Genomic DNA, 15,892 nt, shown 5'->3' with positions numbered 1-15,892 from the left:
TTATTGCATAGAATTATTAATGAAAACAATACCTTTCTGACAGTACTTGACACTAATTTTGTCATTTACAAATTTCTACTAATTGATATTCAGCTCTCCTAATTAAATATTCATTGGAACGACTGATGCTGAAGCTGAAACTCCAGTACTTTGGCCACCTGATGTGAAGAGCCAACTCACTGGCAAAGATCTTGATGTTGGGAAAGATGAGGGTAGGAGAAAGGGATGACAGAGGATGGGATGGTTGGATGGCATCACTGACTTAATGGACATGAGTTTGAGTATACTCCAGGAGCTGGCGATGGACAGGGAGGCCTGGCATTCTGCAGTCCATGGCATTGCAAAGAGTTGGACACCACTGAGCAACTGAACTGACTGACTGACTAATTTATTTGAAATGGATAGCACATAAAAAAAAATCTTCTTCAAAATAATCTCATTTTGGAACCCAAATAATAAAAATGAATAGAGGTGTGTAATGAAAGTGAATACATGGTAGAAAAAATATTAAAGTTTTTACAATTATTTCCAAGGACAGTTTATTAAAGAAATGCTTCTTAGTAAATGGCCACAATCTTCCCATGCTGGACTCTAATGCTTCCAATATTTTGTGATTATAAATAACACTGTGATGAACATCTTTTACTTACACAGTCATCTCTAGCTGTGTCAAAAAAAAGTGCAGGAAAATATAATCTCTGGGTCAATGGGTGGGAATATTTAAAGGCTTTTCATGCATAATGGAAATTCTCTCCCACTCCTCAAAAGGTGGTCTTTGTTGATTTGTTTTTACCAATTTACATTTTACATTCCTAAGAATAGTGTAGAAATCACCTCTTCTCCTGATGGCTTAGCACCAATTTTTTAAACCTTATTGATAGATGGCAAGTCCTCTCTCCTTAATTTCATCTTACATTTCTCTATGAGGATATTTAATATTTTATGTATTATTTTAGTGTTTATTTCATTTGTTCATTTTTATTTCAGTGTCTTTTTCCTTTTCTTATTAATCAAATTAAAATACATAAAAGCTTTAGTAATATTTGGGAAAGATTAAGCATTGTTCACCATTATTGTAACTCATATTCTATTGTTATTGTCTCCTTTTTATTGGTTTGTAAGAATTTAATATTACATACCATGTATGCATATTCATATATCATTGGTTGACACATATGTAGAAAATATTTTGTCTGTTTCAGAAATATGTCATTTTTATGTTGACACATCTACCTAGAGTTTCTTTGTCTTTTGTCTTCTGTCTTTGTGACTGATTTATCTTGCAGGTATCGTTCAATACGCTTTGCAGAAACATAAGATATTTATAAGATAAATCAAGTATAGAAAAAAATACAAGTAGACTATTTTATTTAAAATAACCCTAGTTTTTGGTGATTTACAATTTTTAAAACACTTACTATATGTTTCTTTTGAGTCTTCCCATAAGCCTTGCTGTGGTAGATGAAATATTACAACATCCATTTTACAGATGAGGTAAATGAGACGGCACAAAGGGAACACAGATAAAGTTGGTAATTGGGGTCTGGCAAATATTCTGATTGCAAGTTCAAAAGCTATACATTTTGCTATTTTTCTTTAAAAACAAACAAAAGGAGTAAAGGGGGGTTGGCTGAATGGAAGGACTGGGATTGACATATATTATGTATGTGTTAGATAATTAATGAGAACCTGCTGTATAGCAGAGGAAACTCTACACGGTGCTCTGCGGTGACCTAAATGGGAAGGACATCTCCAAAGGAGGGGAGAGATGCACACATATAGTCGATTTGCTCTGCTATACAGCAGAAACTAACACAACATTGTGAAGCAATTATGAAGTGAATCAAAGCGTTAGCTGCTCAGTCACGTCCAACTCTTTGGACTCCATGGACTATACCCCACCAGGCTCCTCTGTCCATGGAATTCTCCAGGCCAAAAACTGGAGTGGGTTGCCATTTCCTTCTCCAAGGGATCTTCCTGACCCAGGAATCGAACCCAGGTTTCCTGCATTGCAGGCAGATTCTTTACCATCTGAGCCACCAGGAAAGCTCGATAAAGATTTGTATCAGAGTAAAGCAACTATACTTCAATAAAAATTAAAAAAATATATATACCTGAGGAAGATGATCACGATGATGGTAATGATGATTGTGATCTTTAATGCACAGTTCAATACCAGCATTTGGGCGATCTCCGGCTACCTTGCATTTCCTAAGTTCACAGTCTATGAGGAGGTGTGAGATAATGAAGGTGCCCCACACGCCTATGATGTGCCTGGTGCTTCTGTGTATGTGGTCTTAGTTAATCCCTGTCGCAAACCTGGCCAGTAAGAGTTATAATTCCAGGTTTCTTTCTTCTATTTTTTTTTTTTTTTTTAAGGACAAGGTTCTCAGACTCCCCTATCCCACCGCTTGCACTGTGTGCCCCAGGACACCCTAATAAATACCAGACCTTGGATTTCCTACCCGCTAGACAGTGCACTCCCAAGGCCCATGTCTCTCCCATTCACTCTGCAGCCTGAAGTCTGACAAAACCAGCCCCTGACTTTGAGTGGCAAATTATAGCCTGGTTGTATAATAGCTCTCCGTCTTATTTATTCATTTTTTTTTTGAATTCTTAAAAAAATCATGGCAAGTAGATCAGCATGCCCCCTGCCCCCCGCACTGTGGAAGTTTGATAATGTATGTCCTAACCGCTTAATTGATTGATTACCTCACTGCAGCTTCCTGAGGTACCGAATTTATCTCTAATAGCCAGAGTCAGGCTCTGCAGGCAACCGTGGGGGGGACGGGGGTCCCTTGGTGTCGATTTGCTCTTAACTGGAAAGTCATTACCACTTAATACATGTAGATTGTGTTGAAAGAAAATTATGTGTAATGAAATGAGGGAAAAATTAGTGGAGTGTTATGGGCGAAAGCAGATGTTAGGGAGGAATTATGCTAGCAGAGATAATCACCTTCGTTGGTATTGTGTGTGCTGGGGTGTTAACCGAGGGAGAGGCTGGGAGAGGGAAATGAATGCGTTGATCTACACAGATTCGCCCCTTAGAACTGGCAGCGAGGAATGCCTCTGCCACCCTGACCGAGGACTCTGGCTGGCTCTGTGGCCCTTTCTCCCTGCTGTCTCCTGAGATGCTGGGACACAAAGAGTCCACTTGCTGGTGCTGGGGAGACATAGGACACTGTCCCAGGAAGGCCTGAAAAGAATCAAACAATCAACCTCTAATTCTTACAGCATGAGTTGAATGTGGAAAAAAGAAAAAAAAAAAAAACCCTTCCCTCCACCCCTCAAAAATAAGACACTAAAAAAAGCTTATCGTCTAAGAGGGTAAGGCTGTTGGATCTTTTTGTAAATAGTCTTATCTCAAATGGAGGCATTTAAGTGCCTCTGCCTGTGTGTGCAATGCCAGAGGGAATAAAACCTCATTGCTTTTATGTCTAGGGATCCTCGGGTACAAGAGCTTGGCACTCACAGTCCAAACCTCTCACTTAACTCATTTACTGATGACGAAACTGCAGCCAGAGAGAGGAAGGTCCTCGCCACAGCGATAAACCCAGTGAGCAATGAGGAAGCCAGCGTGGGCTTGCTCCTTAAAGGGCATCTCACTGGCTGGGGGTGATGGTGCCAAGTGAAGGGAGGTTTCCACTGTCCTGGCAGATGTACAAATACCTTGCACCACAGAGCACTGGAGGGTGGACTCAAGCCTCCGTTTTCAGCAAGTGGCCACCTGCAGAGTCTATCCCAAACAGTTTTTTTTTTTTTTTTCTCTAAAAATATTTGGATTGACCCTGTTATAGGAGTTCTTAATGTAAGACAGTCCAAGACCCCGTGGTGATCTGCAGTAATAAACAAACTTTGTGAAACTTTCAGTTACCCATGCTCAAGGGTCAGGATGAAATCCACTGCATGACTGTGTCATGTGGCCAACGCCTCCAACCAGTGCCCCAGCTGTAGAAAGAGTGGCAGCCATTCTTACCCCATGAGTTTGCCATGAGTACTGACCAAAATGATACTGACAGAGCACCGAACACAAGGCCTGGTACATACAGTAAGTGCTCAATGGTTGGTTTTCATGATCCATACGAACGACTGTTACACTTGACATAGGAACATATTGCATTGTTGTTGTTTAGTTGCTAAGCTGTGCCCGATTCTTTGTGACCCTACAGACTGTAGCCTGCCAGGCTCCTCTGTCCATGGGATTTCCCAGGCAAGAATACTGGAGGAGGCTGCCATTTCCTTCTCCAGGGGATCTTCCCAACACAAGGACTGAACCCAGGTCTCCTGCACTGGCAGGTAGACTCTTTATCACCAAAACACCTGGGAAGCCCAGAAATATATGGCATGCTTGCATATGTAAATAAATATGTATACATATACATACCTAGGCTCTATTGGGATTAAAGTATAGCAAATCATTTAAAAAGATTCCTGAATTAATGCATCAACGTCTTTCACTCATAAGCAGATCCTAATCAACATAATCTGTAATAGTCTATACATAATCTATAATCAAATATCACAGACTTATGTTTTGTTGTTAATGTATTAAGGAGGCTCAACATTCAGAAAACGAAGATCATGGCATCCAGTCCCATCACTTCATGGGAAATAGATGGGGAAGCAGTGGAAACAGTGTCAGACTTTATTTTTGGGGCTCCAAAATCACTGCAGATGGTGATTGCAGCCATGAAATTAAAAGACACTTACTCCTTGGAAGAAAAGTTATGACCAACCTAGATAGCATATTCAAAAGCAGAGACATTACTTTGCCGACTAAGGTCCGTCTAGTCAAGGCTATGGTTTTTCCAGTGGTCATGTATGGATGTGAGTTGGACTGTGAAGAAAGCTGAGTGCTGAAGAATTGATGCTTTTGAACTGTGGTGTTGGAGAAGACTCTTGAGAGTCCCTTGGACTGCAAGGAGATCCAACCAGTCCATTCTGAAGGAGATCAGCCCTGGGATTTCTTTGGAAGGAATGATGCTAAAGCTGAAACTCCAGTACTTTGGCCACCTTATGCGAAGAGTTGACTCATTGGAAAAGACTCTGATGCTGGGAGGGATTGGGGGCAGGAGGAGAAGGGGACGACAGAGGATGAGATGGCTGGATGGCATCACCGACTCAATGGACGTGAGTCTGAGTGAACTCTGGGAGTTGGTGATGGACAGGGAGGCCTGGCATGCTGCAATTCATGGGGTCACAAAGAGTCGGACATGACTGAGCAACTGAATTGAACTGAACTGAAAGAAGTCATGGCTTCCCAGGTGGCTCAGTGGTTAAAGAATCAGCCTGCCAAGCAAGAGACGTGGGTTCAATCCCTGGATCAGGAAGATCCCCTGGAGGAGGAAATGGCAACTCCCTCCAACATTCTTTCCTGAAAAATCCCATGGAGAGAGGAGCCTGGCAGGCTACAGTCCATGAAGCTGAAAAACAGTCAGACTTGAGTTAGCGACTAAACAACAACAAAAAGGAAGTTATAATCCAGAAGGAAAACTTGGCCAACACAGAAGCTTGGTAAACAGAACACACACCCACACGCATATTCTCTCTAATAAGATGCATCCACAATACCCCTCCTCATCTAACCTGAAGACGCTTTCAGTGGTTTGTTCCTGAGTATTCTCACACTTTCTTGTCTAGGGGTGTGTGTGTGTGTGTGTGTGTGTGTGCATATGTCTGAGTCTGTATATATCATCCTCTTTAAGGACTTCATGAAATGCAGTTGACTGAATGCACTATAATTTGCATAATCAATGACAGTCTGTAGGATGGTTTCTGTTATTTTTTTGTGATAACAACCTGGCAATAAATACTTATATATTGCATCACATATCTCTGATTATTTGCTTAGACTAAATTCCTAAAATGTAATTTCAGTGTCATATAGTACGGTCATTTTAAAGATCTGAGAAATATGTAGTTAGTTTTAGAATGGAGTCTAGATGGAAATGGGCACTCGAGTAGCTTGTGACTATATGCTAAGATGCTTCAATTGTGTCTGACTCTTCGAGACCCCATGGACTGTAGTCTGCCAGGCTCCTCTGTCCACGGGATTCTCCAGGCAAGAGTACTGGAGTGGGTGGCCATTTCCTCCTCCAGGGGATCTTCCTGACCCAAGGATCGAACCCCTGTCTCTTAGTCTCCTACACTGGCAGGAGGATTCTTTACCTGACTTCCCTGGTGGCTCAGACGGTAAAGCGTCCGTCTGTCTACAATGCAGAAGACCTGAGTTCGATCCCTGGGTCGGGAAGATCCCCTGGAGAAGGAAATGACAATCCACTCCAGTACTGTTGCCTGGAAAATCCCATGGACAGAGCCTGGTAGGCTACAGTCTGTGGGGTCACAAAGAGTCGGACACAACTGAGCGACTTCACTAGCACCACCTGGGAAGCCATGGAATATCTTAAAGTAGCTTAGTTCCCTTTGAAAAATACATCTGACTTTTCCTTAGGCTGACTCCATGAAGCCTAGTGGTTTAGATGCCTACATTTACCCAATAAAAATAGTTACATATTCATCATTATGCATGATAGAAAAATGTTATGAATGATCTCATTTTAAACATCACAAAACTCCGACAAACTAGGGATCAAACTCTTTTGGCAAAAGGGGGAACTACCTTTGCGTGTTGAGTAATATTCACAATAACTGTTGAAGAATTCTATTACATTCTATAAATGCTAATGTGTGCTAGGTTGACTTTAGAGTTCGACTCCCGAACGAGCCCTGGTTCTGCACAGTTTTTAATGTGCTCTTTAGTTTATCATTCAACTTCCTTGAGTCTATTTCCTTACCTGAGAATACAGTGGTCTAACTTGCTGGGTTATCTGAAGGATTCTAAAATACATAAATGTAAAAGGCCTGGTATACACTGTTTTCAAGGATAACTATTATCAGTGGTTTTGCAATTACCTACAAAATTTTATGGCCCTGATAAGGGTTTTGAATTGGACTTGTGTTTAAATCTCAGATCAATGTGTGGCATTGGTAGAGTATTTTATTAATAACTCTGGCACTCAGTCTTCTCACCTATAAAATGGGAATAAGGATACCGACTCACAGTTTTCACACTTAAGTAAAAGAGCTCAATGCAGAAGCCAGAACACAATAGGTACTTGTATCAGGAACACAAGAAATCTTTGTTTTGTTTTTTAAATCCATGAATCACAAAAACAGAAAGGAAACTTTGAAAGGTATCGGCCCTCTTTTCCCAGATTCACAGCTGAGTAAATTTTTCAAGGAGAAAGCAACTCACCAAGTCTACCTTAATAGCTTCAGGAGGCAATCGGGCTCTTTTGGAACCAAGGAAAATTATGATGAATGTTTCAGTGACTAAAAGAATAATTAAATTGCTCAGTGCTGGATGCCATTAAATGAAATGGCACTGCATTAGTGGCACATAGTTGCTATTATTTATATATACAGAAAAGCGACATTTAGTTAATGCCTTGGGTCTGCCTGCTACAGATCACTCTCATGGGGGTCCAGGTGTGAACTCCAGCCTGAGCTTCCTTCTCTGTACTCGCTTAAGGAAAGGGCTTGCAATCCACCAGTCGATGAAAGAAGGACACGTCTCTGTACTTGGTTTGCTGGTGAATGTGTACAGCGCTATCACATTCCTGTCCCCTTAATCACTGCCTTTAACAACAGGACTTCAACTTACCTTACTTCAGCAAGGAAATGAAGTGTCCCATAGAAAGACTATCTAAGCATCTCAAGACATGGGCACTGAAACAGAATATATCCCTGAGCTTGAAACTCACAATGGGACTTTAAGCAAAGGAGCTATCCTTAAACTTCATTGATAAATCCGAGATAAAGCAGATCTGAAACTCTTTCTATCGTGATTAGAAGGGCTTCCGTGGTGACTCAGTAGTAGAGAATCCGCCTGCCGATGTAGGCCACGTGGGTTTGATCCTGGGTCAGGAAGATCCCTGGGAGAAGGAAATGGCAATCCACTCCAGTATTCCTGCCTGGGAAACCCCATGAACAAAGCTGGCAAGCTACAGGCCATGGGGTCACAAAAGAGTCAGACACAACTTAGGGACTAAGCAACAACAGGAACAAATAGGAACTTAAAAGGGCGGCTTTCTTCCCTTTCTCCCTCTGAAGGCAAATGTATTCCTATTGTCCTATTTTTGTTTTTTGTTTATTTGCTTTATTTTAAAAATGATGGGAAAACTCTCCAATGCACATCCTGAACTACTTAAGTATTTCTCAACTGACATTTTGCACATAGTGTTTACCCCTTAGTTACAATCGTAAACTTGGGACCTGTAGGACCATTTGCCCTTGTACCAAATGCCTCCAGAATGAAATACTTCATTTTGCTTTGTGGTCATTTTTCAATTGCTAAATCATGTCTGATTCTTTACAGCCCCGTGGACTGCAACACGCCAGATTCCCCTGTCCGTTGTCTCCTGGAGTTTGCTGAGTTCCATGTCCACTGAGTCTATGAGGCTACCTAACTATCTCATCCTCTGTTGTCCCCTTCTTCTGTTGCCTTCAATCTTTCCCAGCAAGAGCAATGAGCCCGCTCTTGACATCAGGTGGCCAAAGTACTAGAGCTTCAGCTTTAGCATCTTTCCTTCTAATAAATATTCAGGGTTGATTACCTTTAGGATTGACTGCTCTGATCTCCTGGCAGTTCAAGAGACTATCAGGACTCTTCTGGTGTTGCTGCTGCTGCTGCTGCTAAGTCGCTTCAGTTGCGTCCGATTCTGTGCAACCCCATGGACTGCAGCCTACCAAGCTCCTCTGTCCATGGGATTTTCCAGGCAATTGTACTGGAGTGGGGTGCCATTGCCTTCTCTGCAAGAGTCTTCTATAGGACCACAATTCGAAAGCATCAGTTCTTCAGTGCTCAGCCTTCTTTATGGTCCAACTCTCACAACCATACATGACAATTGGGAAAGACATAGCTTTGACTACACATACCTTTGTTGACAAAGTGATGTCTCTGCCTTTTAATATACTGTCTAGGTTTGTCATAGCTTTACTTCCAAGAAGCAAATGTCTTCTAATTTCATGGCTTCAGTCACTGTCTGCAGTGATTTTGGAGCCCAAGAAAATAAAATCTGTCACTGCCTCCACCTTCTAATTTTTAGAAACAATTCTCTTTTGTCTTTCTCTTCCAGGTTGGCCTATTAGCAGTCAATTTTCTGTGTAATAATAATAACTTTATGAGCCATCTCAGTTATTTGTCCTTCTCAGTAACCTTAAAAGCAAATGATTATTATTGTATTTTTTGATTCTGAATTGAGTCTGCAGAGTAGGACTCACACACATGATTCAAGTTGATAAGGGCATGGCAATCTACTCCCGTGTTCTTGCCTTAGAAATCCCATGGACAGAAGAGCCTGGCAGGGTAAAGTACATGGGATTGTAAAGAGCTGGACATGACTGAAGCAACTTAGAAGGCACATACATATGCATGATTCAAGTTACTAGCGCCTGAGAAGTCCTTTCAGTTTCTTGGCTGTGATGCGGAGAGCTGAGGACTCAGATGAGTGATTTACAGATAAAAATATTCAAGTCTGGCAGTAGGAATCAGGATACTGACATTTAAGTACTTTTGTATCCTAACATTAATGACTCAAAAGACCTGATTGTTGCATTTCAATTTACCCCAACAGTGATGCTTTCAGTTGAATTGTAGATAGAGAATTTACTCTATCTACAAGAGTGCTTAGCAAACCACTGAGAAATGTTATGCAAAGTATTGATCACACCACCTGTGGTTGAGATGTGTCTATTTCTCCAGCCCTGTCCCCCTCTGACTCTGACTAGAGTGAACATGGGTGCTTCTCAATTTCAGGGCCGTGTTCAATAGGCTTGCCCTCAGCAGAGAACCTCAGTGCCTTTAGATGGTCACATGGGGGTCTGTGGCAACTGGAGCCCTCTAGCCAGTCACCTTTTTCCAGATCACTCACATATTTGCTATTTTTCACCCTGGTGTCAACACCAATAAAAACATTTCCTATGTGTGCCCTGATATAAAAAATTAGGTAAGCACTGTTAGATAACAACTTCATCATCCACATGTGTCTGCTGCTAATTTCTACAAGGATACCCTCACATGCTGTATCATCACAGATGTATCTTCCAGCAAGAGAAATACACTATAGTAGGACTATTCTTGATTCTAATATCTTAGCACCTCATCGTAGAAGCTTACTCTGCTTCATCCATTTTCTCCTTTCACCATGTACTCCAAAGAACAAGAAGATGAGTTCAGTGTAACTTATAGGTTAAGATCATACAATCAGCAGTCAAGGAAGTCTGAATATGGCTCCTTTGTCTTTACTTTCATAGCTGTGTGACTGTGGAGAAATTTTCTAGCTTCCCTAAGTCTTCTTCGGTTTCTTCTTCTCTTCTTTAAAATGACAGCAACTCTACACTAGTAAAGAGATAAAAGGACAAATACATATCTCGTGCTCTGATACTTTACTGATCAGTGTGGGGAAATAATATGTAGGGACATAACATAGGAGGCCTGGCATGCTGGAATTCATGGGGTTGCAAAGAGTCAGACACAGCTGAGCGACTGAACTGAACTGAACTGAACATGGTGAAAGTGAAAGTGTTAGTCACTCGGCCATGTCTGAGGCAGTGGGTTTCTGCCAACTCATTTATTCCTGATCTTTGCTGTGAGCAAATGTCAGGCAGCAGGTGGGGGCTGTTTCTTTAACCTAGATCCTGGAGTGAGAAGACCCAAGGGACAGATTAAACAGTTTCAGAGCACAGAGCTCCATGTTTCAACTTACATGTAACATGGAATGGGAAATAATTGGGAGCTTTTTGTTAAGCAGCATTATTGTAGAAAGAGCTGACAGATACAGATAAAAACATTCAGTGGAGAGACCTACCTGCAGAATGGGTGGATTTCTGAAAGGTTCTGCCATAAATGGAAGATTAGAGTAGAAGGGAAGTTTGAGGTCCATGATGAGGGATGGAAGTAGACAACATACCTGGGTTTCTTCTGTAGCTAGTGGTCCTCCACTGACTATTTTTCACCTGGAGTGGCATTTCCCAGCATGAAGTAAAAGGTATGACCCGAAAAGACCAGTGTTTTGTAACTTTTGTTCTGCAAAATGCTGAAACAAACAAAGAATTCTTTATAACATGAAATTTCAAGTTTTAATGTGTTAGTTTCTTGGTTGATTGAGTCTTGAATTCCAGGTCTTCTCCCTCCCTCATAATCTCACCTTCAGTATATAATTTTATATGACCTTATATAATCTTACAAAGATCCTTGTGAGATAGTTCTCATTAAGTTGCATTAGCTTATCCTTATAGTTGAAGAAACTAGGTGGTAGAGAAATTCAGTAAATAAACCCATATGTGGGTTATTACTACGACTTTAACCATTTTCAGAATTTTCTGTTAACATTTACAGTTATTTTATATTGCTTACCACCAAATGCAATGGAAGCTTCATAGATACACATAGTGCTTATCCTGGGATTGGCCCTGGTCCCCCCAGGAATGCCCACATACCAGCTTGGATGTTAGGTATGAGTGAGATGGTATCACTCATGTGTTACAGGGGTAGGTATTTGAACCAAAATGCATTAGGTTCCCTACCGAGGACTGTAGTTAGAGCCTGCCTGGTACAACTCACCAACTATACCATACATCCAAAGATTTCGTTTTTAAAAAAGTTAATTGGAGGGCATCAGCAGCTAGGGTGGCTTAAACTCAAATTAAGTTTCAAGGCTAGAATCTTCTTTGCCTTGCTCACACAGAACTCCACACGGGAACTTTAGAGAAAGCCAGTAGACTGGACACTCAGTGGTTAATCGTGTGGTCTTGCTAACCCAGCGCCAGGTTTATTTTAATGATTCTCTTAAGAGGGATTCATCTAGGACCCTCGCCTGTGTCCCCTTTGTGTCTGGGCACAGATGTGCATCTAGAACGCATTTAGTTCTACGCTTTCAAAGAGTGGCCGCCCACTCTGCGCGTATGATTAATTCTACATGCAGCTAATTATCCCCACAATTGGCTAATTGTTGCTGCAATTAGCCAATTGCAGGCCCAATTGGCCACTTGTCCCATAATTTGAAAGTGCAAGTGGACAATTGAAGGACCGATTAGATGCACGCAGTTTTACATATTCAAGGAGGAGACGAGGGGAGGAACAGCCTTTGAAAAACGTGGCCTTAAGTGCAAAGTAAAAAAATCCATATGTGCAGATCTTTTGGGAAAGAAAGTTATAGTTCATTTGACACTTTTTCTACCTCAGCATTTTGGCTAGTCTTATTATTTTTTTCTTTCCCAAAATGGAGCAAACAATATTGAGCTTCTATGCTGGACTGGAAATTTTAAATGAATTGTGATGTTTTGAATTTAAGTTAGGATGACCACACCCCAAACCATCCTGCATCTGTTCATTTGCGTGCAATTTTTAAAGTCAACATTTTTTCCTAAAAAAAAAATCATGAAGAAGCAAACAGACAATCAGATTTTCAGGACAGACACAGCTGGAGTCATGTTTTTCACTGGTAAGAACTCACTTCTCCAACTCAAAGCCCGTCAATTTTAAAGATTAATAGTAGAGGAAATGTGCCTCTGAGAACAGCAAATCTTACCAAGATTTTGGTTAATATGCTTTGACTTTTCTCATTGCCTCCCATCCTTCTTAATTTTTTTCATTAAAAACATTTTTATTCCATCAAAGTCTGTTGTTTTTCAGTAGTTATATTATCTAGGACACCTAGGAAATATGGCTGCCTTCACTGTTCACTTGATATGGTGATATTCAAGGATTATGATTATTTGTTAGAAATGATTTGTTCAAGTACAACTACCTAATTTCATAGTCCCCAAACCTATAAATACTCACCCTTCTGTGAAGACTTTCTCCCCAGGTGTCTCACCACAGGAAGCCCAGATCCAGAAGTAAGAGCTTAAAATAGCAAGAAATCATGTGAACACCAGCACATTGTAGGTACTCGATAAACAGCAATTGAAGGTGAGTGTCACTAACAGAGAGTTTTAGGACAGAGAAAGAGGTCTGGAATCATCTTAGCCCAGATCCAGAAGTAAGAGCTTAAAATAGCAAGAAATCATGTGAACACCAGCTCATTGTAGGTACTCGGTAAACAGCAATTGAAGGTGAGTGTCACTAACAGAGTTTTAGGACAGAGAAAGAGGTCTGGAATCATCTTATGTAGTGTGGATTTAGTTGATTGGAAAAGCATGGCAGTTAAATGAAACTAGATTGTTAAGGCTCTCCTTATATCTGCAGTTTATATTTTTAGGGGCATCCACATTCTATAAGTTGCCAGAGACTCAGAAATAAACAGCAGACTGATATGTCAGGAATACCTGCTACAAAGCAAATGGACAAGAACCCTGGAGAAAATGCCACTGCAGTCAAGTTTCTCATCCTAGGATCTTTCAAATACAAGCCTCAGGGGATTTTCTGAGAGCCAAGGATTTCATGGTCAAAGATGAGTGAGAACACAGTATACTATCTGTGTACAGAAGGGATGGCAACCCACTTCAGGATTCTTGCCTAGAGAATCCCATGAATAGAGGAGCCTGGCGGGCTACAGTCCATGGGGTCACAAGAGTTGGACATGACTTGGCCACTAAACCACCACCACAAGGGAAAAATCAGAAGGATCAGTAAGACAAAAGCCTATTTAGTTCACGATTTAACCCAGAGTAGCCCAAATGTAACTGACCAAGGAACACTATTTTTTTCACAATAGCTAATACTGTGCTGCCAAATTAGGAAGATCCTTGTAGGAGAGCAGAGCAGTCCACTCCAGTATTCAGGCCTGGAGAACCCCCCAGACAGACGAGCCTGGCTGACTACAGTCCATAAGTCAAAAAGAGTCAGACACGACTGAAGGGACTTAGCATTTTGGCCACTTGATGCGAAGAACTGAGTCATTGGAAAAGACCCTGATGCTGGGAAAGATTGAAGGCAGGAGGAAAAGGGGACAACAGAGGATGAGATGGTTGAATGGCATCACTGACCCAATGGACATGAGTTTGAGGAAGCTTCGGGAGTTGGTGATGGACAGGGAAGCCTGGCATGCTACCGTCCATGGGGTCGCAAAGAGTGGGACATAACTGAGCGACTGACCTGAACGCATGTTACCAAATTAATTAAATGAGGCACAATTTGGAAATACAGCCCAAGATTATGGTTTAGTGTTAAACTGGTTAGGTCAATATGCATCTTTAGCAAATGTGATTATTTGGTTTTCAGTTCACAGAAAAATTTTAGAAAGATTGTTTTCCCAGTTCAAGACTGGGACCACACAAAGGAACACTGAGATTAAAAAAGAAAAGCAATTTGGAATCTGCCTCACAGCTCTGTTCACTGGAGGTAAATCGTTCACCTCTCAGGGCCTCGGTTTCCTCATTTGTACAACATATGCATGGTATTTAATGTGTGCTGAGGCCCCTCTGGCCCTGGCATACTGTGTTACTGAGCGATCCAGCCAAAGAATGCTTTATTTGATGAATATTTCTCTCTTTTCTCTTCCATCTATTACTGTAGCTGGTCCTGAAGACAGAGTTTCTAATTCTAGATTTTCTGCATATCACTGCATCACGTGGAGTGAGTTTCAACTGTTAAAAGCCTGTTTCCTTAGAAGGAAACCAAGGATAGTCATATACCTCTAAAGAAGACCCAAAGGGCTAATGAATATGAAAGCCCCTTGAAAAGTATGAAATCCTCCCAATGACTGTTGCTGTTTTATAAATGGTATTCTTCCAGTTGACCTTATTATCATTAGTAGTTCTGTTAACTACTATAACCTAGATTAAATTATTATGCATATTAATTACCTATAACAACTACTCATACGCTAATCATGATAATGAACTGATGCTGTGCTTGATGTATTTCAGCAGCAGATTTTGTTCTGCTAAACTTGGGGTTTTGCTTGGAGGGGAGGATAGCAGTGCTGGCCTTCGGGCCGTGCCAGGAAAATGTGTGGGCCAGATGGCAATCCAAGTTGGTCTGATAGAACATTTCTATTTCTGTGGATTCTCAAAAATGAACTGACAGGCACGAAGCAAAGTGGTGACTCATAGTCTTTGGGTCCCTGACTTAGAGCTTCTGGGCTGAAATCTATTGTCCTATGGAACCTATTTAGGGAGTGACAAACTGGATCTTTCTGTCTCCATCATTGTCATCTTCGTCATCACAGCCACTTTTCCCCAGGGACCTACTGTGTGCCTGGGTGCCTTCTGTGGCCTATTAAAGCAAATTACCTTCATCTCTGTAACTGTGCCATGATGTATGTATCCATATCGGCATCCTTGAGATGCAAACTATGTGGGTCAAAGAGATTGTCACTTGCCCAAGATCACAGAGATGCTGAAGGTGATGTCAAGGTCAGAATACAGGGTATTTACATTTTTCTTCTATATGATATGGAGAAGGAAATGGCAACCCACTCCAGTATTCTTGCCTGGAGAATCCCATGGAGGGAGGAGCCTGGTAGGCTACAGTCCACAGGGGTCACAAAGAATCGGACATGACTAAGCTACTTCACTTCACTTCTATATGATAATTTCTTTCCAGTTGCAAGTATCCAAATATTTGTGATTTTCCTGAAGTCAACCACTCTTGTGTGTGTGTGTGTACGCGCGTGCACGCCTATGCATGCATGTATCTGTATATTTTAATTTCACTCCCCAGAAGGGATTTAGTAGTGGGCTGGCACAGAACACTCACTGGATAAATGACTCCTGGCTTGAATTTCCAACAAGTCCAAAAGTTGTTCCACAGCCATGCTTTTTACCTTTGCAAATGGCTCAAATATTAACGCTCATCCCAAAGTCTCAGCATACAGATGCAGATATGGGGGCTTGAGCATACAGTCTTCAGCAGACTAGGCTTAGAATCTAGGTCTTCTGATTCCTA

Source organism: Budorcas taxicolor, chromosome 21 (assembly GCF_023091745.1).
Source record: "Budorcas taxicolor isolate Tak-1 chromosome 21, Takin1.1, whole genome shotgun sequence".
Classification (NCBI taxonomy): domain Eukaryota; kingdom Metazoa; phylum Chordata; class Mammalia; order Artiodactyla; family Bovidae; genus Budorcas; species Budorcas taxicolor.
Note: the sequence above shows the minus strand (reverse complement) of the source record.